The sequence below is a fragment of the Chlamydotis macqueenii genome, chromosome 3 (assembly GCF_036417535.1).
Source record: "Chlamydotis macqueenii isolate bChlMac1 chromosome 3, bChlMac1.mat, whole genome shotgun sequence".
Taxonomy (NCBI): Eukaryota; Metazoa; Chordata; class Aves; order Otidiformes; family Otididae; genus Chlamydotis; species Chlamydotis macqueenii.
The window spans coordinates 26,083,553-26,109,772 of record NC_141558.1 but is presented as its reverse complement, the minus strand read 5'-3'; the positions used below and the strand labels follow the sequence as shown (position 1 = coordinate 26,109,772).

General features: G+C 39.8%; 1 protein-coding gene across 10 annotated transcripts in view; it reads right to left on the bottom strand.

Moving 5' to 3' along the window:
* MLIP (muscular LMNA interacting protein) overlaps window positions 1–26,220 on the bottom strand; it is a 116,106-nt gene that overhangs the window by 89,393 nt on the left and 493 nt on the right. The gene's annotated exons all lie outside the window — the stretch shown is intronic.

The window sequence follows — 26,220 nt, the reverse complement described above, 5'->3', positions numbered from 1 at the left end:
AGAGACATATTGCCTTTTTCATTGTCAATAAAGAAGACAAAAAAAACCCTTTTGTACCACTACAATTTTCCAGCTGTGACAGCCTTCACAAAATAAAAAAAAAAGAAATAATCCTTAAAAAACTCAATATGAATAACAACAACTTTTCTGTACCCAACTATCACCTTCAGGAAAGACTAGTCCCTGAATTTCTAACAACGTGGAAGTGTTCCTTGGTATCTCATCTCTATTTAAATGAGCTCCAGTGAACATTGCCTACAGTGGTGGCAGTGGATGCTCATGTCACAGTCGCTAATCAGCATGTTCGTGTATCATTCAGATGGAAGGGTGCTGATGTAGCCATGTATCTGCTTAAATCACTGAAAGAGTCCTGAGACAAGGAGAGATGAGAGAGAAATGCTGGGACCAGAGGTGCCTCTGAGATTTGCACTATTGATTTCAGTGAAGAAAGAGCATGTCCTCAAATGCTGTCCAAAATACTTTAATGAAAATGTTTGTGCAAGGTCAAATGGAGATCTGTTGTTCCTGCTTTCTCTAATGAGAAAAGAAGGCATAGGGTGCACTTGGGTTGCGTTCTGACATATGACTTCTTTCTAGTTACATACTAATTTTCCTTTAACTATGAAATTATTGTAGTTGGATCTTCCAATGGAAACCTAGGCAAAGCCTGGGTAAGATCCTCCCAAATCATACATAGAAGAGTACACTGTAAGCAAAGTTAGACATTATTACTGTGCAATGTTTGGAACTAAATATGCAATATACATTACAGCTTACTCTTTACATGAGACTCCATGACAGGTGGTAAAAGATTTGAAGGATCACTGATAAAGTTATTAACAATATTATTACCTCAGGAAATTGATGCTTTAAAGAGTTTAAATGCAGTCAACTTGCAAGATATTTCTGTTATGCTGTCCAAATTTAGAAGCAGCACATCTTCTGGTGGCTGGAAGTGCACCACAAGTTTTACAGATGGTCAGAATTAATGTATTAATTTGCCAGACTTTAAAATGGCTGCTTAATCACTAAAAAAAAAACCCAAAACTTACTAAGTTTGCATGAATGAATTACATCAGTAGTCTTTGTACTAAGCAAAGTAAGGACATGGACCAGTTGGAGACGGTCCAGAGGAGGGCCACAAAGATGATAAAAGGGCTGGAGCACCTCTCTTATGAGGACAGGCTGAGAGAGTTGGGGCTGTTCAGCCTGGAGAAGAGAAGGCTCCGGGGAGACCTGATAGTGGTCTTCCAGTACCTCAAGGCGGCCTACAAGAAAGATGGGGAGAGGCTGTTTAGTAGGGCCTGTTGCAATAGGATGAGTAATGGTTTTAAAATAGTGGGGGGTAGATTTAGATTGGAAATTAGGAAAAATTTTTTTTACAATGCGAGTCATAGAACACTGGAACAGGTTGCCCAGAGAGGTGGTAGAAGCCCCATCCCTGGAAACGTTCAAGGCCAGGCTGGATGAGGCTCTGAGCAACCTGATCTGGTTGGGGATGTCCCTGCTCCTTGCAGGGGGGGTTGGACTAGATGACCTTTGAAGGTCCCTTCCAACCCTAACCATTCTATGATTCTATGATTCTAAGTACCACCTAAGACCAGGTTTTAAGTTTACAGTGATTAGCATAAGGGTAATCCACATCAGTCAACTGCAACTGTAATAAAATATACTGAGAGCCCTTGAGCTTACTGTATGCAATACTGCAAAGCAGTTACGTTTCTCAGCCTGTTATGGAAGTGAAGTTTTTTGATGACAGCCAGCTAAGATCATTCCTAGTGATACAGAATACCAATGGTATAAAGTCAATAGCCTCAGGGATCTGTCTATCCTTTATCTCCAAACAGAATCAATTTCACGCTTATATATATGTAAATATGTATAAATATTACTGCACCTTGTTGAACCTTAATTGTCTAAAAGCATTTCCAGAAAACATACTCAATCATGCAATAAGTACTGTAATGAAACAAAACTCTAAATTAAACCAAATAACCTCAAAACTGACAAATGACATGACACTGAGAAAGGAAATGCTAACGATACTGTACTCTGATTCAATCTCCATGATTTGTAGGCAAATCCTAAACTATACATCAAAAATTATACAGAAAGAAAGTAGTAAATTACTTTCTAACCACAAAATCCCCGTAACATTAACTCCTTTGCGATGAATAATCGCAAAAGAAAAATAAAACTTTGTCTGTTAGCACAAATCACTGAGACTATCTGATGAGGTCTAAGTTAACCCATATTGTACTGTTACTGTAGAATACTCTGCTGCAGAGCAGCAATTTAAGATCCTACAAAACATTGCAAGCCCATTCTTTTTTCTTGAAAAATGTCTAGATATATTGGCAGTAGTAAGCAAAGAAAAAAAAAAATCTGCCACCACTTTTCCTAGGAGAAAGCATTAAAATAATGATGGGGCAAAGTTTATAAAGAGCTAAAATTGTTCAGTTGAACAGATTTATTCCTGTGGCTTCAGGAAGGCATAAAAATCTGAAGTATCTGAGGAGGAATACATGAAACAGGTAAAACTCATCTGAAGGAGGATTAAGGGACAGTAGGGCTGCTTCTTCAGCTGGTGTGAACTGGCACCACTACTTCTATCTACTTGTGGTTTCACTGGTCCACACCACAGAACCAGCGGGAAAAAAAAAAAATGGAATAGGAAAATATTTCAGCTGGGTATCAGGAAACATTTCCCAGTGCCATCTGTTACTCTATGAAATAATCCCCCAGGACAGTAATGCAAATTCTGTGCCGAACTTGGGAGACCAGGTTTTTAGTAACCCAGGAAAGTAGGTAAGGCTCAGAAAGGTATTTCCTATCTCAAACGTTCATGAATTTATAGTAAGGACTATTACTTATTTCTTACAATGTTTTTCTTTAGCATATACCCAATTTCTAAATATCTTCCTAAATCTTATTTAGCTTTCAATTAATACTCTCTATAAGATATTTATAACTTGTTTGATTCAACAAGTATTTGCAATTCTGACGTATTCTTGCTATTACACCAGGGACAAGGCTGGCAATATAGAGGTGGTTACAGTACTAAACATTAAGGCAGGTGTGTAATGAGGGCAGTTGTTTTTTCCTTTTAAAACAAGATTTCTGAATAAAATTTGCCTGAAAAAACTTGAACCCATGTATTCCCCAGCAAGAGGTCATTCCCTTGTGAAGTTATTCTTGTTTAAATGAGAAAAGCTACTCTTTCTGTAAAGATTTTATGTTGCAAGGCACTTTTTTTTCTAAACTGAATTGTTCTGCGTTACGATTTTCTAAAAGAAATGGAAAACTAAATAAGAAGAATCAACTGGGTCCTCTGTTTCTGTGATTCCAGTAAATTCTTGCAAGAAATTATGCTGAGTTCCTGCATAATTTTACTGCTTCAATTCATACTCAATGGCATATATACACTATGGAGTTAAGTAAAATTCAAGAGATGAGTGTGGGACATTTCCACATATTTCTGTCCCTCACTTTCATGAAAAAGGAGTAGAAAATCTCTCTGCAGCCCAAGTGAAACTTGAACTGATTCTTTGAAGTAACACAGACTGACTGATCCAATCTGTGAATACAAACTAATTAAGTACTTTGAATCTCCTTCTAACAAATTACGATTGAGAGAAAAGCATTTATTAAGTATATGTAATTCATCTCATTAGTATAATGATCTTTTATTTATATTTCTTAATTCTATTTTCCCAAAACAGAATAGACTTTCCAAGGAGAAAATAGATAGCTCCTTTTATCACACAGCAAATTTTTTTCTGAATGTGTGATTGCCCTCTCTTAGGACATGTCACACACCTTCACATTCTTTTCTTTCATGACTAATAACTACTAAATCATAAAGACCATCCTGAATTCACAAATACAGCAAAGAGAGTAACCTTCCAGGACTATTCTCTTTGATAAGACAATAAAGGAATACACAGACTATGTGTGTCAATCCCACTGCAGTAGTGATTTCTAAAGGGCAATATCCCCTACCAGGAAGGTGTTATGGTTATTATGACTTAGAAGGTGCAGTACTTAAATTTACATCATTAACAGTACAAACTGAATGCTTTCCTAATCATTTTATCCTTTATTGCTCAAGTGAGAAACATGAGTATAGCCTTGTTAGCTTGCCAAATGTACCAGAAAGAAGATTCAGGATGTAGTAAAATATTTAACCAGATTTTGTGAAAGAATGACTTCAGAAAACACGAAAGACAGGAAAAAAAATTGTGTAAGATAATAAATGCCACTGCCATGCTTAACATGCTGAAATTCCTCTTTCAAACTGAAACCCCCTGTGCTATCAATCAAAAAGAGTGACTCTTAAAATAGTCTAACCCTTTTCATGGAGTAGGAATGTCACTGGCAATTCCTTGGACCTTTGCCCAGATTTCAGTCAACATTTTCTCGGTATTTTCACTTCTGCCTATCTTGAACTTCCCATCTAAAATTTTAGCGTGTCGGCTGATACCTCTGTTCCACACCACAGATAACTCTGAACGATGAATGAAATAATTTAAAAGGCAATAAAATAGCATTGCAATAGTCTGAAAAGTCAAAGTTTCTGCAGACTTAAATTGCAGTTTCCTGTACAGATAGTTAAGGAAATTTAAGTACTGACCACATCTACATCTGAGATTATTCAAGGCTTCATTATGGTCAAAGAAGAGAGAATAGACATTTCTTAGTAAACAACTAATTTCACCATAAGACAGGCACCTAAACTACATCAGAGAATAATGTCTGAGAAGTCCCATCCATCCACTCTCTACAACAGGAGTCTAGACAACCTGTTCAGATGTAAATGCAGCTGTCTAATCTCAGCAGAGATTAATTACAACTATTGACTAACCATGTTAACTAAAATCAGAACTTCTAAATTTCTGATTTTAGGGAATGAAAATTGGGTAGTTAAAGCAAGATTGGACTCTAAATTAGTAGGAGACAAAGAATTGTAACTCGAGGCCTACCCACTCTATCTCTTTGATTATTCCTGAACGCTACCAGGTAGAATATTGAAATCTCCTGTAGGTCTCAGAGCTTGACGTCCACATCCAAAGTTCACAGTATAGGTCTTAAATAAGTTTTAAATGGTACTCTGATAGGGGTTTTTTTCAATTTCTGTACTGAAATCTCACGCTAGCACCTGAAATTTCTGTGAGAAGGAAAGCTGAACTGCCAGAACAACCAAGAAATGGGCCTGAATGTCTTTTTTGTTTGTTTCGAAGAAAACATAGCACAAGAAAGCCAGAAAGCATTACTAGAAACTAAATGTCATGTGCTGTTAGTTACAGAAACTGCAAAACCAGGGTAAGTTAAATGCTAGACGTTCTTGAGTGCTTACCTATTGGCTCAGTCTATGATGATTTATGCCCTTGATCAATTTTCCTCTCCTATCTTTTCACTGGAAAATAGTTAAAATCAAAATATCATTTCCAATTACCTAGTGGAATTAAACGCTATGGATTTGGCGTCAGGATCAGGAAAGACTTGACATCAAAAGGGCAACATCAATCGCAAGGCAGTGTTTTTGTGCCAACATGCAGTATGGCAGCAACAGATTCCTCAGCCATCAGGGAGATCAAATTTTTGGAATGGATTTGAGATGGCAAGCTCTCAGCTAAAGGCACACCACCAAGGCATTTGCAAGCTGAGGCTCACTATCTCCCAGGTGCAGGGACCAACTCCCCTCTTCCCCTGGCCCTGGGATCATCTCTTATTCTCCAATTTGCACCATGTGCTTGTGAGGATAACATTTACCTGCCACCTTGCTTTAGTTAAAGGAATAAAGTGGTCTCTTTCAGCCTGCCTTGCTTTTTCCACATTCTGTTTTTCTCTCTTTTGCTAGCTGCCAAACATAAACAAGCTAGCATTAATCAAAATGTTCTGAGTGACCTTTTAAGAGACACTGTGTTGGGAATCCTCTTTACAGTCCAAATGAAACACTTACATCATCCCAGGAATGAGCTCTCTTGAGAGTATAGACAATTTCACAAAAAAAAAAAAAAAAAAGAAAAAAAAAACCAAAACTGTGGGCACATGATGATGTCAGGCATTAAGAAAAAAAAATAGTTTTAAGAGTATCTAATTGGATGAGATTTCCTTCCCATTTCTTTCTCTACTGCAGAAGCACCTTAGCTAGTGCCCAAAGAGTCCAGCTACCACCTGCCCACAGGGTTCCCAGGGAAGGACAGCAAGTAAAGTACACTTTACCGGCCTGTTACCTGATGACTGACTTCCTAAAGCACAGTTGTTTCCCAGAATTACGTATATTCCTTCTTCCCTAGTGAACGACCTCACTAAGAGTGATATTCATCTGACCAAATGCAAAGGTATCCAGAATAGAAATCTACATCTGAATCGCACTCTCTTTAAATGCGATAGAGAGAAATCGGCACTTCTGAGATGCAGTTCATCCTACTGAAAGGTAAATGTCTAATATGGATCAGATTAATCATGCTCTACAATTCCTGTGCTTATTTTCTTAACTGACTGTAAAAGAAACTCAGATGAGAATCTTGTCTAAGCAATGTTCATTGGACCATTCATGCACAAGATTCCCTGTAAACATGAGCCAGTGGTATCTAGGGCAAGACTAGATATTACTACTACTACTGCAATATTGTGCAAGACTAGATATTACTACTACTACTGCAATAGTGTGCAGAAAAGCAGATACTTATAAAGCTCAGTTTTCACTACAATGTCATGGATTCTCGGTATAAGATCAAAATTGCCAAGAGGCACCACATGAATTTATTATACAATCCAAACTGGTAGAGTTTCATGTTAACATGTAATTACATTCTGAAACTCATTGCCTCAGGAAGTTCCAGATGCCAAAAAGAAAAACAGTTCAAAACCCAAGAAAATACATAGAATAGATCCACTCATTTACACTAAGGCCAGGTGGAACAGGAAGGTGCTAGAATATCTATCCTTTTCTCCATGCCTTTTTTCTTTAAGCATGAAGTACAGGCAACAGCTGGGGACAGGAGAGTGGGCTAGATGGACCTCCAATTAAGTCAGCATGTCCATTCTTATTTTCTGACCTAATACTAACAACATGTTTCTTATGGCAGAGAGCCAATCAAGGAATATTATAACCCTGCCTCACATGTAGCGTTTTTCCTAAGATTACCGAATGCAAGTTAAGCCTCCATTTTATACCAGCAAACATACCCAAAGCACAAACATAAAAAGCAAGCCATCACGTCACCTGCTTTTAGTCCTACTTCGAAACATTTGTGCTTGGTCAAACTCTCTACTCCTGATACATTATTTCAGCACACATATTTACTCGTGAAAATGTTAGTGCAGGAGCCAAACATCTCCTTGCCATTATCCATTCTGTTTGTAATCAATATGACTCATCAGCACTAGTCTCAACTTCCATCCTTTTGCGCAAGGTTGAAAAAATTGCTAAGAATAGCAGCAGAACTTGACTGTAGAATGTTTTTCTGGGGAACTCAACTCTTAGACTGTGACTGAGGCTGTTAATTGAATTTTTACCTCCATCTTGTTAGGGGAGAACACAAACAGTAAGAGATAAAGCTGCTTTTTATTATGCTTCTTTCTACTACATTGTCCCTGTCTCTTCATTTCAAGGCAATGAAATACCAAATCATTACCAAAAAACTCTTTACTAAAACCCCTGCAACTTTTCCAAAGTGTCAGATGCATAAAGGTTTCCCAAAAATAATCTGGAGCTCAGTGGTGAGCTGTCACTGGAACACAAAATAGCACATAAGCCCTGACCTCTTTGTGATAAAAAAAAATACTTCACATACAGCATATTCTTCTCACCTCCCTCCTTTTCTTTTAAATTAGCCATCCAGTTAACTGCTGTATTTCAGCAGTGACTGTTGCTATATCTAACCAAATCTGAACTCTTACGACAAACTGAAATGGACACATACTGTTAACATTAAATACTTCTCCTAGATGACTGAGAGAAGTATGTTAGGGAAGCAAATTTGTCAAATTAAGCTAAGATAATCTCTTTTGAGTCCTTTTAAATCAGCTCTACATTAAAAAAAAAAAAGTGAAAAATCCAAATAAGCACAAGAATACTAAAAATATTTTGCACTATGTAACTACCATTTCATTTGTCCTATACAAATCCAGAGAGCAATGATTTACTGTTGTCTTCCAGTACAACCAGTGTAAATAAATTATTTCAAAACTGGGTAGAAATAGACCCCCCCTCCAAGAGGAAAGTTCAAATGCTGCTAAAACCAGGAAATAGTTACAGTAGTTTACAAGAAAATCATTTAAAAAAAACCCAAAAAATTTCCTTTTTTTTTTCCCCCAAAAATTTTGCTTGTGTTTACTGCAGCCAAGCCTGTAAAGAGAGCACCGGGAGCAGGGTGCATATTTCAATATGCAAGCCGGCTGGCTGGGGTAAACCTGTGTGCTGGGGTGGTAAGCTTTAGAAAAATATTTGAAGTTTCAGTGTTTCAGGTTTTGTTGCTGGTTTATTTTTTTCATCAAAACAGGACAGTATATAATCAAAACTAGCTGCTTTTGTAGAAAGGGAGCCACATGAAGCCAAGCACTAGCTTTTCCTAATAGCAAATAAGACAGTGCTTACATTCATCTCTGTATTACCAGCCAATCACACAGTGCTTACAACAATCATTGTGATGGAGTTATCAAATTTTTTAACCACAAACTCTGACCTCTACGGAGATTAAACCACAGAAGCAATCCAGACAAAATCAGCAGAGTGCTTCTAATGAAGTGTGTGCACAGATCCACACAAAGTCTGAGCCCTGAGTATTTATCAGATAGGAATGGGGCTCGTAACCAGATGCCAAAAAAGAAATATGTCAGAAATGAATCACAGAATGCTTTGGGTTGGAAGGGACCTTTAAAGGTCATCTAGCCCAACCTCCCTGCAAGTAGCAGGGACATCCCCAACTAGATCAGGTTGCTCAGAGCCTCATCCAACCTGGCCTTGAATGTCTCCAGGGATGGGGCATCCACCACCTCTCTGGACAATCTGTTCCTGTGTTCTACCATCCTCGTTGTAAAAAATTTTTTTCTTAATCTCCAATCTGAATCTACCTCCCTCTATGAGAGACTAATACCTCTCAGTCTGTTGTTGCTGTAAGTGACAGAACACAACCAAAAGAAAAATAAAGGAACCAAAACATAATCTTGTGAGATCCCACAAACAACCAGGGCTACTGCACAATCTACTTTTTGTTATTTGATATTACTCCAGGCTTCTTAATGCTGGAAAAATGTGAGGTTTTCTCTAGACTCATATAAAGATCCAGTCAGGGGACTGAAGAGCACTGTAAAGTTGTGAAAGGACAATTCTTGATATTATGCCTAAAGCTCCCATCAGGCTGGAGCACAACAGCTGCCTCATGTGCCTGGCGTGCAGCAAGCCAGAGTGACACGAATCCTGTAAACACTTGGGAAGACATGGGAGAACAAAAGGTCAACCAAAAATGTGACATATTGCTTCACACTGACAAGTGAGAAGGCAACCTCAGCACTGAAAAAAAAAACAGCAGCAAAGGAGGATTTTCTGTGGATGCTGGAGAGAAATTAACCATGGAAATAATAATATCAAAATAAATCAAGTAAAGAGGTGAAGATGAAGATTGAAGATATGATAGGAAGTTTCACTACTGGCTTTCTGAGTAGAAATATATCTCCTAGATGTACAGCTATCCTGGGATATAAAAATCTTCTTTATACTTAGCCATATCTATTTATATAGATCAATATAAAATCATTTGGGTAAGACTGAGTAACAAGTGCAGTCAAGTACTTTATATAAAAGTGCTGGAGGGAAAGGAGGGAAATCTTGTTTACAGGTCAGCTAGGCTCAGGTATGAAAGTCAATGGCAGAACTTGTTTGTACAGACAGAAGAGACGTGTCCCTAGTATCAGTATCAGCTCCCGTTGAAAGCTGTGCTAATGAAGCCAGCAAACAAACCCAGCAGCAGCAAAGTTTTGGTCTCCATGCTGAAATCCTTTATCCTGCAATATGTGAAAAAGCACAACTAAACTTTTTCTTGGAAGAGGGTTAGAAGTGTACAGCAGGGAATTAACAGATGATGGGAGAATCACTTCATCAATGTGAAAGGTTGTTATAAACACATTAGCAGAAGGACTTTTTCCTGTTAAGCCATGCTTACAAGCTATTTCCAGGTGTTCTGGCAAGTAATCTGTGAATTCCATACAATTATTTGCCAAAAGTGTGAGGAAACTTTATATTAGGTGCAAATGATGAAGTATTACATCCATCAATAAAATGCAGCTATTCACTTCACGCACGTCAATTACTAAAAGGACAAGGCTGCACAATATTTGGCCCATCATATACCCTATTTTTTATTCTTTTTCTCAGTTCCCATGTTTCTTTAAATTTTTTTTTATTCACATTTCTCTATTTAATTCTCATCCCCACCATCTTTTTATCTTTTAGTGGTTTTACTTCGTCAGTAGTAATTATCTTCTTTTCCTTTTCTTTCATTTCTCATTCCTATTACTTTTTCTCCACCTTCTCATAATGGTTTTTTAGGACTCCCTACCTCTCCTTTCTTACTATAAGCTTCCATCAAAAGCCTTGTCTAATGTGTGCATTATTACATCTGTAACCTGCAGCGTAGTACTAAAAAAGTTTGTGACATACACCACATTGCTCGGGACTTGAATCAGATTAATTCGGCTACTAACACTGCAATTTTTACATTTTACCGCAGCACTGCTGAGTGCAAAGATCCCCCCAGACTCACTCCACTTTTTACTTCACCAGTACTTTTCCCTACAGCACTGATTTCGCTTGCCTACACAGTGAAGGAGTAAAAGGATTTAGCCAAGTCCCATTGCTTCAGGAAAAAACTAAGTGCTGAAGCTCCCACCAAAACCAATTCAGCAATTCAAAACAGCACTTATGCCTCAAAAGCGCTCCTAGGTTCAACTTTTCAATCTCTACTTCTCCTTTCAATGTCCAGCCTTTTTCAGCATCTGCAAACCCACATGTGCCTAAATTTGGGAACTAAAATGCCCTTAAGTACCTATGCTACCACTATTGCTTGACCAAAGGTATTACTGCCTTGGCTCAGCTCACCATCAAGGTGCTCATCCCATGCCCAAAGCCAACCTGTGATTTATTAATCATGTATCACAGACCCACATCTCCTGATAGGCAACACACAATGCTCAGGAAAAGCAGGGAACGAAACCAAGCACTGGGGAGCATACCAAGGCGCCAGAGACGCTTCCGATGGTGCAGCATTGCTGGTCAGCTGGACAAAGGCAGAGTGGGATGAAACATCATGCTAATGGACCAAACACGTAAACTTAACCAGTGAGAAGATAATGAAACAAATTTGAAAAGTAACAGGCTGTGCAGATAACCTTAACTGAGAAGTAAGTGGTTCTTCTGCATCTTTTTTTAGATGTTAAAGTAGCTTTCAATTTCTTTGTGGGTTAATAGTTTCAAATACCCTAAGTACTTGCCATGCCACGTAATACCTTGCTAGTCATGTTAGTCATTTTCTAAATAACTGATCTCAACACACAGCTAACAGACATAAATGTCCTTTCTGATGCTTTTTCTTTAAGTCAGATATGTTCCTTCCTTTGAAATGAAAGCAAAAGCAAAGTAAACATCTTAAACTTAGGATATAAGTACACTTTTAAAACTTAATTAAAACTGCTTTTAAATATACCTCATTTTCCAGCACAAAAAAAAAAAACCATAGGTAAACTGTAATTTATGGCAATAACTTTCTGTTTATAAAATCTACACATTTAAAAATACACACATTTAATTATAGAACTATTTATTGAATTCAAGGATATAACAAATGTTAGGAAGTTTAGTCATGAATTAGAGGGGGAAAAATGAACTGTTTACAGTCTTCTGAAGATTGTTTCAAAATCACATGAAATAGTACTTTTTCCATATACTCAATAGCAGCTTAAAATAAATATCTGAACTTGACTTGAAAGACATTTACAAAGAATTCACATGAAGAATTTTTTGTACGGCAACATGTGCAGTGTGTTCTGGAGACAAGAGCAGTCATTGGTTACATATTTGCTCTTAACCTTGAGCTAAGAGGCCCTAATGTAGATGATTCATGGGTGGAATTGCAACATACATCATATAAGATTACAATGTTAGTAATGCTAATGATGACATACAGATTATTAATATTTATGCTACGATTTAGAGTCTCCATTGGTTTCCAAAAGAACCATTTTGAATTCTGAATATTATCTGACTCGTTGTGCTCTACGTTCAATAAGCTTAAGCATCAAAATCTCTATTCCAGTTTTCACCATTCCCATAAAAAAATGGAAAGCGTGGCTAGGACACATTCCAGAATGGCCAGATTCTGTCAGAAGAATGCAGAGCCACACTCCAAACATCTCATGGTCTCTTTGTTTGAAGCAAAAGCTGCTGCACTGAACTCAGAAACATCTAATAATGCTTCACAACATCTTTGGGCTCTGCTTCAAGAGTGAAAGCTGGTTCACTAAATAGCTTATCAGATCCCTTCACACTTTCTGCTGCAAATGCTGCCCCATACCTGCATAGGCAAATATAAAAATACTGTTCTTCGTGGTTTGGCATCTGTTCTACTGTAGGGCAGTATTTCAGACATGCCACACAGATCACTTCACCTAATACATTCTATATGAAGGAAGACATGCACATATAAGTAGCAACAGATTTACTGGGAAATTATCATGTACTCACACAGACATTGATTGAAATGGGTTATCTTCTTTTAAAGGGACTTAAATATTTTGGAGGTCATTGACTAACCATCTAAATCATTTACATACAATGAGAATTTGATAAATTCTTGGACTGCACATGTAAGCTGCTGGATATCTGTTTAGAAATCGTACCCTCTCTCAGACATTCAAAATAAGGTAGCTACAACATAAGACTGCAATATATCTCTGTGCTTACAAAGGAAGACAAAAAACTATTGGACTGAATTATCGCTACCCTGAGATAGCTCAGTGAGATAACTATTGGTAACACATTTCATGCAAAAGCCATTCTTTCAAAGATAATTCCACTATTGGAACAAATTGTGCTTGTTTAAGAAGTCTGACGGAAAACAACTGAAATATTTAAACCTTCTCCTGCATCATTAATAAGGGATCATCTAAATCTTTAAGATTTAGTATGAGAAATAGTAACAAAAAAACAGAACCCAGGAACATTAATTGTAACATTATAATGTACAATTTCATAGACAAATAATGTTTTAAAAGACATCTATAACACACAGCAAAAATAAGACTATATAAGTAATTCTGTTCTTAAGAGGATTTCCTGTCAAGAAAGTTATGCATAAAAACCAGAAAAGAGATGCTTTCAGAATACTAAGGCCAAAATTTCAAATGAGATTAAGTTCTGAATTTTAACAAGCATGTAATAATAATTATTACAGCATAGCATAGTCTGAAAATCAACATCAGTATGTGTCAAAGCACAGCTTGATGCTGCAGTGCTTGGTCTCACACCCCTCCCAAACCTTACACTGCAGAGAGCATCATGAAATTTATTTTCAGAGTTTTTCATGACAATCACATCTGCAGTGCTCGAGCACTTCACAGAAACAGTTATACAGTGTTCCTAGGAAGTCAAGTGGTCTGATCATTTCTACTTCTAAAAAATTACTAATATCCACAAATTTGGAATTTGTTTTTAAGAAACAGCTTTAAATTGTCCCTAGTAATTTTGAGAGTGCCACCCACACTCCTTCCTGCCAGTGGGTAATTTCTGAGAGCACTTTGCAGCGAGCAGAACCGTTTTCTGAACTCATCCCTTCAACTGCTATTGTGTGGGAGGATGAAAATGGCAAGTTTCCTTCTCTTTGGACATCTCAACCATTTGACTTGCATTTCCTGCATATGTGAGGAAGTATATGTTCTGAAAAAAAATGCAAAAATATTCAACTGGAAACAGACGGATGAAATACTAGGTTTTATTTTGCTGTATTTTACTTACAAGATCATTGAGGGTAACTACTCTTTTGTTCTGATCATGTCACATCCTGATGTAGCTGCTGGTGGTGATTCCTAAGCACAATCACCATTTAAGAAGAATGAAATAGCCCATAATCCTGTTATTAACATTTCTGTCACAACATTTAAGAATAAAATGAAGGGAAAATTAAATTTGCTCGTATTATTTATATTTATATTGCTCAACTTTTTTAGATGCAGATTCTTACAAGCCATAAGTACTGGAGCTCCTGAAAACCCCAGGCAATCCATCACATGATGCAGGACTGCATCACCACAAGCCGCTGGCAAGGTTGGCAACCTTGGTAACCTTGGAGCCCATCAGACCTGACTTCTGTTCCTTAGAAATTGGGGAGGAACTGAAGGTTGACTTCATTACAGGAATAATTTAGCATTGTAACCCTTCAGCACATACACTTTCTGTCACAGAAAAAGACATTATAAACTAGGATACCTTGCTATTAAAAAAAAAAAACTCAAACAAAAAAAAATATTTCTTGTTAGATGTAGCTACTCCTCTCCTGCCAAATCCACCACTGACCGTTTGTTGGGAATATTTTTTTTATATGCAAATATCAATGTCAGTTCACCTAATAGATTGTAAACAACAACTATAACAGAAGCTGCTGTATTTTCAACTGAGATCAGTTCCATGACATTAATGAAACGTTATCCACTAAAGAAAAACACAGAGAGAGAGAGAAATCATGTCCTTTCCTCTGCTGGGATTTCAAATACAAATGCTTTGCATTTTGCTATTGTTGTCTCAGACTGAACAAGAGCGCACAGTTTTGGCTTAGGAGCTTTGCCATCCCTTTGCTGATCATCATTTAGTTCAGTTGGCTGGCTTTTGACCTGGACATATTTCAAGATGCATTTACTAAAGAAGGATATTAAATACCTCGCTCGAGGCTGAAAAATCTAATGATTTTTTCTAGCATGTTTGTTATATAAAATCATCACCAACAGGTGTGTTTGTACAAAGCAGTAAAATGGTGATAAATGTGCTGTCAGCAACTTTTTATGAGATGTATGTAATCACTATGAAAACAATTTTAAATATATCCAGCAGGGGAAAAAAAGCTGATGGCTCTCTCCAGAATCTTCAATTTTAAGTGGCTCAAGGGAATCAAATTGATTTATTTCATGTAATTTAAAAGCATAGTGTTTAAAAATCCCTATAATTTTCCCATGTTTGATTTCCAAATTTTCTTCATGATCAAGATAAGAAATATGAACCAGCAAAGACAGAATGGTAATGATTTGATTTCTGTCTCATAGAGACAAATGTGAAAGTGTTTTTTTGATTTCTGTAAATATGTCTGCTCTGGAACATGATAGCGGTCTTCCAGTACCTCAAGGGGGCCTACAAGAGAGATGGGGAGAGACTGTTCAGTAGGGCCTGTTGTGATAGGACAAGGGGTAATGGTTTTAAAATAGAGGGAGGTAGATTTAGATTAGATATTAGGAAAAATTTTTTTACAATGAGAGTTGTAGAACACTGGAACAGGTTGCCCAGAGAGGTGGTGGATGCCCCATCCCTGGAAACGTTCAAGGCCAGGTTGGATGAGGCTCTGAGCAACCTGATCTAGTTGGGGATGTCCCTGCTCCTTGCAGGGGGGTTGGACTAGATGACCTTTGAAGGTCCCTTCCAACCCTAACCATTCTATGAGTCTATGATTGTGTATAAGTCAAAATATGAAAAGCTTCAGCCTGCTGCTTTCCACTTTTCAGAATCCTGAAAAAAAATCAAAAGCTGTTGAGCAAAATTATTTTTTCACCTAAATTCAGCAAATCTACTTTTGTCCCTTTTCCTTGAGAATGGATCTTATTTAGTTCAGTCTATATTTAATTAATTCTTTTAAGATGCAGTTTTTGATACTGGACATGACATCTGGCAGTTCAGCTATCTATTTCATTATAAACATTAAAAAATAAGATGTGAACAAAAATTTATTGTGAAAATGTAGAACCATTGTGAAAAGCCACCGCCTTCTGAACAGATACTGGGCTCCAGGTTTGGCTGTGCACTATTGCATATGCTGTGATGGTGTTCACAAGGCTACATTACAGTAACTCCCCTCCCTTGGCACACGAGAATATGCTCCCTGGTGTCTCTCCACTCGGACTGGCACAGAGTTTGATCATTAGAAAGGCAGGGAAGGCTGCAGAGTGCTTACTACAGCATTTATTACACAACGCAGTGGGTTGATAAGCTAGCAGACTTCTTTTTTTCCTGCCACAGACAGTCTTCTGGTCAGCTACTGTGGTCAAAGGCCTTTGTGCCAATGTAAGCCAAGCTGAAAAAATGGGTATATTCCAAATATGCATGGGAAAATTAATGTTCTTCTGAATCTGCTAAGTTGCAGGAACTCAGGAGAATTTCTACATGAGCTTCATGAGAAGGAAAGGGGAGCTCTACTCTCTCATTTTTCAGTGAAAGCAGTGTATCAGAGAGATTACCCAGGTCCAGTTCCCTTTTCTGCCAGAATCCATGATGATTTGAAGAAAAAAGCCCTTCAGATCTTTGGGCACATCTCAAACCAATGCCTTGGCTATCCCCTGCCTGCAGCATCATGCTTCAACACACTCCAGATTTTAAGGGAAAGAGATTTTGCAGACACAATTCCATTTTCAGGAACACTGAAAAGTTGTTTCTGAAATTTTGAAAGGCATTCTAAAATGAAATAATCATCTTCTCCACAGCATAACCCCTCACTACACTGACATTTCTCACCTTTCAGAGCCACTGTGCCAACCATGTCACAGTTTCAGGTGGTTTTGCTTTCAGGTCTCAAGCTGAACCTTCTCTTTGCAACCACAGTGGTAAGACCATTGATGTTGTTTAAAATGAAAACTGAGACATTTGTGCTATGTGATTCTGGGACTTGTCAAACAATAACAGACGTATGTTACAGGATCACGGTCCTAAGAGCAGTCCAGCTATGTGTGGTCTCTGGAAGACCACCCTAACAATGCTAGATGTTGATAAAAACATACACGGAAAATGGGGATGGTTGTTCCATACCTGTTCACCCAGCTATAATGCTTAGATCCACTGATAATTATATAATGGCTTTATAATGACAAAAATGTCATCTCCAAATGGACTTTGATTCAGCTGAAGTTTCACCACAAAAGTGTAACAGCAGCCCTCTAACTTCCTTTGAGTTTTAGCCCAAGGAGAAGTTTTCATCATGATGTCCCCTAAATCAGACATCCAGAAGACTACTCAGGAAAGAGTTGCAGCTCTGCTCCCTTGATAGGACAGACCTTAGGCAATTAGGGTAGTGCTCACTGCTAAAGGAGAAACAACAGGAATCAAAAGTTTTGGATGACCTAGAAACTAAGCACCACCAGGCATTGCTCCATTTTCCATCCTGTTAGGAAGTGGTAGGTACTCACCAGTGCCTTGCCATTTGCCTGTAGCACAAACTCATTCCACACACAGGTTGCATTTCTTCAACCAGCATTTGCTAACACCAGTGCAGCAGACTCTGCATTCTAAAAGTGAAATATAAGCCACCCTACTCCCACTTCTCCTCAAGGAGAGATGAAAAAACAAACTTCACTTGACAAAGACTTGATGCATTATTTATAGTTCCTTTAATATGCATCAGTACACGGTATGACCATATTTTGAATAAAAAGAGATAAAAAGTAACTACTGCCTTCCTTGGGAGAGACTTTTGCTAAAATGCACTGATAAAGGTAATTAATTCACTTTTTGGAGAAATATCAATGAAGTTATTGCATCAGTGCTGCCACAAAACCAGCATTATTTCAAAGACAAGCAGAAAAACAGATGCCCTGATATTTCGATCATTTTCCTTTGGAAGACCATTTTTTCTGGGTATGTTAGTGCTTAAGTGTTTAGACTCAATGTCTAAAATACATTTAGGAAAATTATTTGATAAATAATCACTAATTACCAGTCTTTAAATAGAATTTAATGATGTAGGAGAGGGCAATATGGGCAAAACATACTGAAATATTATGCATTTCATAGTTGATACAAAGCAAACATGGAAGCATGTTATTGCTTGTCTACCTATTGCCCTGAAAGTCTGGCTCAGTCCAGCTTCTTTCTCCCTTTCATTAATCACTTATTTCCTTTTATTCTGTTCATTGTCAAGTAGCTCTATTTCCAAGAACTCATACCAAAGTAACACATTTAACGCCACTTCTGTATTATTGAGTGCCTTCAGAACTCAAAGGACAGTGAATTGAAAGCAGTAGGTTTATAACACAAGAATGAGGAGGTCTTAATGATAAGCACAGTCTCATTGTGTATCCATGTTAAATGTGTTAAATATCTCTTGCAGATGAAAAAGCTGCTGGCATGTCTCCTGACAAATGCAGCCACACAGCTTCAAAATTAAAGAATGAAAGAAATGTTGTTTGGAAGTGACCTTCACAGGTCATCCACTCCAGTAACTGGCTCAAAGTAAGACAACTGACAAAGCAAGGTCAAGTCAGCCATGGCTTTGCATAGTTAAGTCCTCAAAAATTCGTTAGCAGCAGCAACAGACAGTGAAAATCTTCTCAAGCACCATCCATAGCTCACTCCCACGTTCCTGAGGGATATCTTTTGAAAATATGATTTTCCTCAATAATGGTCTCTACATCCAGACTTGTTTTTCGAAATGGTCTCTGGTCCATTTCAACTCTCAAGCTACACGTGGGTATCATTCAAGCAAATACCAAACTAATACCATACCACAGACCAATCTTCCAATATATCTGAACTCAAGAGAGTTCTAGTGCCTAGAACCATTTCCCAAAACTGTTTTAATTCATCAGCAGGGTCCGTCTCTCCGTGCCTATACTCCTGTCTTTGGTGCCTCCCCTGGAATGCAATAATTTGAATTGTCATGCATGACTTCGTTGCAGCAGTTGATCCAGCTCTTATAGGGGCTCTTATCTTTCCTCACCCCAAAAAGTTCAAATATACAACTGTTATTTGTTCCACATTCAAGTCCCTGCAAGAATCTGCTGCCCTCCCCTTCTGAATCCCTGCGTGAAGCTGGATGGTAATGTCTCACATAACCTCCAGCCAAAAAATGCACTGATGACATCTCTCTAAGATAGTTCTTTTTCCACTGATGCAACCAAAGCCTATCTTGAGAGTTCCAGCAGCACCTTTGCATGACTGAGGCTAGCTTAAAGAAAAGGGAGCATAAACTCAAGTAAGGCCAGAGCTAAGCGACAGGATTAGAAAGGAGGGCAGACCAGGATTCAGTGCTTCCCACTCACTTTGCTCCTTTGTAATATCACATCAACAGTGCCACATGCAGCCTACAAGTTTCTTCCTTCCTCCTCGGTAACCACTTGCTGGAGTAATCCATGCCTCCATACAGCTAGGCAGGAACGCTTTATCTCTAGGTATTTTAGAATCATAGAATCGTTAGGGTTGGAAGGGACCTTTAAAGGTCATCTAGTCCAACCCCCCTACAAGGAGCAGGGACATCTCCAACCAGATCAGGTTGCTCAGAGCCTCATCCAGCCTGGCCTTGAATGTTTCCAGGGACGGGGCATCAACAAATGGTACGCAAGAGGACATACTGATCCTCTAGCTGGAGTGCTGTCTGGCCATCTTCTTGTACCTGCACAGAGAGATGTGATTGCCTCCATGCTAGAATCTTAGCAGTTTCTTCCTGTAGCTACTATGAAGCCTCAGTCCTGATCTTCTGTGATTATACAGTACACACAGTATGTATGCTTACTTAGCCTCATATGCTATGCTGGAGACGAGTGTGATGCTCATACTTCAATACTGAATTATCAAACTTAGAAATGGATTCAGGCAGGAGATGTATTTTTAGGAGCTTCTTTTCTGAGTAGGTGTGTTCTTACAGGAGATAGATGTAGAAAAGTCGAAGTGTAAAGTGAACCAGTTAAGAAAGAGGATTTAAACAACAAAAAAAAAAATCTCATTTTACTTCTCATCTTTACCCTCTCATCTAAACCACATAAATCAACAGCCTATTAGCCACCAGCCTGTCCTCTGTTCAGGGAGAAAACAGGCAAAGAGGACAAGGAGTTTGCATCTGGCAGTTCTCCGCATATGTGCCACTGGTTTTCTCACAGAGCGTAACCTCCTACAGCACCTGCGCATTCCGCACTCCAGGCTGTATCACTGTATTTCACCTCTGAATCTCTGCCATCCTCACCTGCAGCCATTATCACCTCCTTCCTCCAAAGAAAAAGATGATGCCCAGCTGACCACAGCAGTGCTGTTCTGTGATCTTACACCACCATCCTGGCCAGACGTGTACGAGGATGCAGGCCCTGAGCTGTGCACGGACAGGAGATTCCTGATGTGTGAGGAACCTACGGACCTGCCCCTCTCACAAACTCCAAAGCAAGTTGCCTCCCTTGAGCAGCAAGTGCATCCCTTCCATCTCAGCCTTTCCAGGCTTGCTTCTGCATCCATCCCAGGGAATTTGGAGGGGTATTTGTTTGTGGACACCAGGAGAGGCTCACAAGCTGGCATGTCAGATAGCTTGTTCTTTGATGCCAAGGTCAGGAGCTGCTATTCTGTTGTTACTCAACTGTAGAGATTTCTGTTGTTGTGAAAGATGATCTTGCTGTCCAGGCATTTGACTCCCTATATCTGCACAAAGAAGCTTTCACTCTGCCCTCAGCTCCTCTTCCTTCCCTGCTGCTTTGTACTAAGAGCTTTTACTGCACCTCTTTAACCGGTACTGCAGCCACCCCTGCTCACTGAGCTGCCCACTCTGAGCACCACAGCTGCTATTGGGCCACCAGCAGTACCTGCTCTGAGAGCCTGGTGCGTACCCAGAGGTAGCGTGACGGAGCACTAGCCGAAGGATCCCGCTCCTGGCAAAGAAGGAACAACCGGAGGCTGTGCTGCCGCCTCTGCCTCTCTGATGCCAGCCCTGACCAGCACAAGAGTGAGAGTGACCTGGTAGAAGAGGTCCCCGTGGACACGTGATCACACCCAGTGCCTCCTGCCATGGCCACTCCCCATGGCTTCTCCTCCTCTTTTCTTCTGCTCTTCAGACAACCCTTCCCACCCCATATTCGCTTCTCACCTGGTTTCCACCTAGTTAAATCAACAACTAAACCTGCAAGCAGGGCCAGTCATCACCATATCAGTCACCACCCTCTATACTGTTTGGGCTCCCTTAGGTGGCAAACTTCACAGACCCTCAGAGGACTCTTTACCACAGCACTTCCCACAGAGAAGACCTGATCTTGACAGGACTCTTTCTGTTGCTACCAGTGTGCAAAGTTAATTGTTGTTTCACGTGGATGGGATCGATCTGAACGGCTTCACTCTGTATGAGCTGTATCCACAGCAAACACTGGTTCCCTGAATGAAGTCCTGCAGCCTTTTCTTACAGAGTACATGCTCTCGTCCAAAAACTAACCCAAGTGCCATCTCAGGCAGTGCATGGCATTCTTTCTGATCCATATATTCATTTGGTTTAATTTATTTTCTCTATATGAGTTATTTTCTTTATCACTACTTAATGTAACAAGAAAATAAAAAGACCCTTTTAATGCAAACTAAAATAGGAAGACAAAGTGTTCCCTGTTAAATGTACCAATGTAAACATTATTTTAAATGCAGCACTTCATGTGCTGTATTTTCATGGGGAGAGAAAAGATCAAATAAGAAACAGACAAGTGTGAAATATAATTAAAATAATTTCAATAGCAGAGGCAATACGCACTAACAGAGGAGGACTTCAGAACATAAACAGACTATTTTGAACCGAGCCATCATTTCAATAGGGAAACTCAAGAATTGCCCTGGTTTTCTGAGCTATGTTAAAATCAAAACTATGAAATGGAAAATGGAGTCCATCTGCTTAGTCCAATCTATTTTGTAGTGAATCTTTCTATTTTCCCATCACAAAATCGGCCCTCCGTTATCTTCCATTTCCACAGCCATCTCCACACAAAGGCTCTCTTCAGGATTCTGGCTGCCAGGGAGTCTTCCTCCAGGAAGCAAGGACAAGAATTCTTTAACAATGAATTTCACAAATATTAAGTGAAATAGCCTGAAGTGGTAGAGAATTTTATATTATTTGTCTCATCCACAGTAAGCAGGGAAAGTAAAGCCACAATACCACTTAATAAAACTGTCTGTAAGGTTCTCCTCTGTGGAGGTCATACTTTGAGCATGAACTGGTCTCCATTTAATTGACACTCTGCAATCAGAATATTTTCAGGACGATATAGATTAGGTTAGGTCTTTGTTCTTTTGAAAATAGATTGAAATATTTGTAACAAAGTATGCAAAACCAAGATTTGTCTTACACACACATATGTAGGTGACAGAACTCTGACATTGTAGAAACAATGGAGATGTGGTGGGACGGATATCTCACACGGCTACAGTGCTGCAATGGATGGACACAGGCTCTTCAGAAAGACAGGGAAGGTGAGAAGGAGAGGATCTCTCTGTATGAAGTAGCAGCTTAGATGTGGGGAGCTCTTGTACAGGATGGCCAACAGGGATGGGTGAGAGCTTGTGGGTCAGGATCAGAGGAAAGGTCAGTGATGGTGGCATTGCAGTGGCACTGTGCTACAGACAGCATGACTGGGGTGAAGAAGTGGGCAACACTCCTGACAATAACTTGTTCAAACAACTTAGGGAAGAGTCTGGATTGCAGACCATTTTTTACAGAAGACTTTTGCTTCCCTGACATGTGCTGGAGAACAAAACAGCGAGACACAAGCAATGCCAAGGATTTACAGAGAGCATCAAGGATAGCTTCTTGATACAAGCACTGGATGGGCCAACCAGCATCGTGCACAGCTGGATCTGTTATTCAGAAATGAGGAAGAAGTGGCTGAGGATGTGATACTCGGTGGCAAGCTTGGCTGTAGGGACTGAGAAATAGTGAAGCAGAAGATCTTGTAGAGGACTGAGGAAGGTAAACACCAGAGTACAGACCCTGGGCTTTAGGAGAGCTGACTTCTTCTTATCTGGGAGGTGCTAAGTGGGATCCCATGGGAGGCTACTTAGAAACACACGGAGCTTGGGAAAGCCATCATGTCTGTGAAAACAACTTACACATGCAAGACTGTCCATGCTGATGTTCAGGAGGGCAAGTAGACTTACCAGGACACCACATGGCTGAACAGGGAGTTTGTAACTGAGCTCCAGTGCAAAAAAAAAAGGCAGCACAGGAGGTGGAAGCAGGTACGGATAAGGCTGGGGTGGCTCAGGGATGTCTGCCTCAGCCTTCAGCAACAAGGTCTCCCAGACCTCTGTGCCTAGCAGCAGGTGTCAGGGAGGATGAGAGCAACGAGTAGTGGATGAGGATCAAGGCAGGGATGACTTGAGTTAACTCAACACATACCTGCCTGTGGGAAGAAGGTGGGTGGGAACAGCACTTGGATTTACCAAGGGGAAATAATATCTGACCAACTTGATTGCCTTCTATGATAAAGCGACTGGATTTGTGAAGAGGAGGAGAGCAGGGGATGTCATGTACCCTGACTTGCCTCCATCACTATCTCCCACAATATTCTCATATCCATGCTAGGACATGACAGTCTAGGTGGTGTACAAGTAGATGGTTAAAAAGCTAGTTGGATGATTGGGCTCAGATGTTCATGGTTAATGCTTTGTAGTCTTCTTGGAGGACAGTAATAAGTGGAGTCCTGCAGCGCTCTGTCCTGTTTAACATCATCATCAGTGACCCAGAGGAGGTGATGCATGGCACTCACCAGGTTTGCAGGTAACAAACTGGAGGGGAAAGAGTCCTGCCTGAGGGCAGGGCTGCCATTAAAAGGGGCCATGGCAGCTTGAAAGAATGTGCCAACAGGAACATTACGGAGCTGGGAAGACAGGGCCCCCGTCAGCGATCCAGGCTGGGGCCTGACTGCCTGGGGAGCAGCTCTGCTGAGGAGACCCTGGAGGTCCTGGTGTGCAGTGACTTGAGCCTGAGCCAGCAGCAGGCCCTGGCAGTCAGGGTGGCCAACAGCATCCTGGGCTGTGCTAACAGGAGCACAACCAGTAGAGTAAGGGAAGGAATTCTCTTCCTCTGCTTAGCACTCACTTACATCTAGAATATGGCATCCAGCTTTCGGCTTCCAATAGAAGATTTTGAAAGACTGAAGCAAGTTCATAGGGACCACCAAGATGGTCAGGGCTGGAGCACTTGCTCTGTGAGGAGAGACTGATGGAGCTGGGCTTGTTCAGCCTGGAGAAGAGATGGCTCCAGGAGGACCCAACAGCAGCCTCAGTCCCTGTGGGAGGTTATCGAGGAGCTGGAGTCAGGGCTTTTTGCAGCAATGCATGGCAGGAGGAAAGAGAAATGAACAAAAATTGAAAAAAGAGATATTTTGACTTGATAAAAGGAGAGATCTTTCTCCCCATCAGGACAGCCAAGCAGTGGAGGAGACTGCCCAGATGCTGTGTAGTCTCCATCCTTGGAGGTTTTCAAGACCCAACCGGATAAAACCTTGAGAAGCCTTGTCTGACCCCATAGTCGCTTTAAGCAGGAGGTTGGGCTAGAGACCTCCTGAGCTCCCTTTGCACCTAAGTTATCCTATGTCCCTATGAGATATACGTAAAAAAATGAAGTATCAGTTTTATACAATATAATAAAATGGACATCTCATGGTGCCTATAATATGAAATCGTTTATGTATTTGCTGTACTGAAGTTAAATGTGTGAACGGACATCAACAATAACATGTACAAATAGTATCTGTACCACAGATTGACACTGCTCCCATGCAGTGTTTGAATATTGACCCGACCTGGATGTAAAAAAAGAGAAGAGGGGAGAATCAATAAAAGCCCAGGAGACACAAAACCAGGGAAAATATGTGTGGGCAAAGTGAAATCCATCTAGCAATTGGAATGAAAAGCACTAAGACTAAACAAGCAAAGAGAGAGAGGTGGGACGGAGAGGAGGAGAGGGCTCGGCTGGAAGGGGATAGGGAAAGGCACAGGGGTGGAGGACTGGCACGGGGCCAGGGCATTCCTCTGCTGTCACCAGAGTGATGTGAAACCCGCCGAGCGAGGGCCGCCTCCGTCCCCGTCACTGAGCACCCCTAGGGATGTGACCTGCCACTGCTAACAGGGACTCGCTTAGCTGAACGTGGTAGGAGGATTTGGTTTTGAAACAATAAAACAGCAGGTGGCTGGGCATGGGTGTTAACATGGCTCCCATCAGTGAGGACACAGTTTGCTTCAGTTTGCCGGTCTTAAAATTAGTAGATAATGCACACTGAGAGTCATCAGAAGATCATTAAGGTTCCAAATGAAGAGATCTGCATTTTGGAAAAGACTCACTTAACATTGCCTGCTCAATTCTTTGAGCATCAGGATGCAGTCTGCAATTAGATAATCATTCTATTCATTACATTGCTAAATATTTTCCCCACACATGAGCTAGAACAAAATTTCAAAGGTTCCCTTTGAAAGTTTTCCCGAAACTTCTGTGAATTTTGTAATTGCTTTTCATTTTGAAGAGTTTTCCTTAGATTTTATATATCAACCACAAACATTCAAAATGAGGACACTGTCTAAAGTCATGAGAAAATGAACAAGTAAAACATTAGATAATTTTCATATTATAACTTCATACTGAAGCTTCAGTAATGCTTTTTTGGATATTACTCTTTAGATACCTACTTCTTTTCTTAAAAAAGAAGAGGTACTTTAAGGCCAGGCCATTATTTTGTTTCAGCACTTCCCTTATTTGCTACCTACCCAACAGGAAATTTCCTACCACCTTGCCTTAGTGAAGTTGTATTCAAAACTCTTAACTAACACACAAGCTTTCCAAGTGTCACTTAACTGAGGCTGGTAGAGGCACAAACGTAGTGATTAAACAGGAGTAAACGCTGGATCACCATGGAATCAAACCAATGCAATACCACCTCTATTTAGGATAAGTGCTAAAAAATTTAGCGCTAATTTGTTTCTTAACAAAAATCATGGCCACCTTTCTTCACAGCTTTGCAAAAGCAAGAATAAACTGCTCTTTTTGTGATATCAAGAAAATAACCTTGTTAATGCAAAGCAAATCATAATTTGTGTTTCAAGTTTACGCTAATTAGGAATAAGCTATGTTTTGCCTGTTTTCACTTTCTCTTAATAATTTATTTTGGTCACACCTCTTTTCAGTAAGTTCCAGACACACTCCAGACACAAGTAAACAATTTATTCTGACATTTACTGATCTAAAGTTA